We start from the raw sequence: 1,290 nt of genomic DNA, 5'->3' as shown, positions 1-1,290 counted from the left end.
GCCTCCTCCGGGAGAGGCTGCGGCTCGCTCCCCTCAGGCGGACGGGAAGCGAGGAGGGTCCAAAGGGTGGGGCGGCCTTGGGCTGCCCGCTGCCCCAGGCGCTGCGGGCGGAGCGGGGTGGCGGCCGGGCTGTGCTTACATGGGTCGTTTGGCGGCTCTCCCGGAATGGGTCCTGTCAGGGTGTGAGGCCGTGCTGCCATGTGTGTCTGCTGAGATGCATTTGAGACATGAAACCTGACGGTAAAAGCACGAGGAGGTGCCGAGAGTAGGATACCTGAACGTAAACCCAGCGTAAATCCAAAAGAGATGAACGTAAAAGAACGTAAATCCAAAAGAGTTGGAAGGAAGACTTGGGTTGAGGCAGAGCTCAGCATGGGATACAGCCTAGGACAACCTCAGCGAAACTTGCTCATCTGGCTCCTGCCACAAACTGCAGCTGTGAAACACCAGCTGATAAAGAATGACTGTGTGGGAGTTCAGACTGTAGAGAACTGTCCTGTGAGTGCTGCCATCTGACCTGTAAAGCAGGTGGAAGTAGAAGCTTCGGACAAAAGGTGGTGGAGCACTGCAGGGAGTCCCAGGGCTGCTGTGCATGACCTGTGTGCTGGGGCCACTGCTGAACCAAACCGAATGGAGCTGTGCTGTAAGCTCAATGTAGACTCCAATTACATGTTTAAGTGGTCACAACCCATCATCCCATCAATGCCCAGGCCTTCCCGTTGGCTTGCCCTTGAGCAGTAAGCTTGGATACACATTCATTCCCATCCCAGCTCCTTCACTGTTCAGTCAACAACCCAGTGAGTCAGCCAAAGAGTGGCTCCATTTGGAATGAATGGGATTTGACATAAACCAGGTACAGCTCTTCATTAGTGGTGTAGAATGTCTGAGAAACACGTATTTGAATGTTTGTAAAAGGACACAAAGTGAGACACGCATCAAGAAGGGAGGACATTAACTGTCAATGTTAATGTTTAAATGAATAAAAGAAACAATGAGGCACTGGGATGATGGTTAGAACACAGGAAGAAAACATTTGATGGAGTTAAGAAACACATCTGTAAGTCAAGTAGAGAGCTCTGATGTGGTCTCAGAAAGAAACCTTGGGCAGTGTGAAGCAGCTCCTGGGTTTGCTATGGGATGGATGGGGCATCCACAGCCTCTCTGGGTCCAGCACCTCACCACTCTCTCTGTGAAGAAGTTCCCAACCTAAACCTTCCCTCCTTGAGCTTAACTGATCATAAACCATCAGACTGAGTCAGCTCTGTCCTCTCCAGCCACGTGTGCTGATAC

This window comes from Coturnix japonica, chromosome 5 (assembly GCF_054131305.1).
Source record: "Coturnix japonica strain WE chromosome 5, WE-NBRP24, whole genome shotgun sequence".
Lineage (NCBI taxonomy): Eukaryota > Metazoa > Chordata > Aves > Galliformes > Phasianidae > Coturnix > Coturnix japonica.
This window is presented reverse-complemented; position numbering follows the sequence as displayed.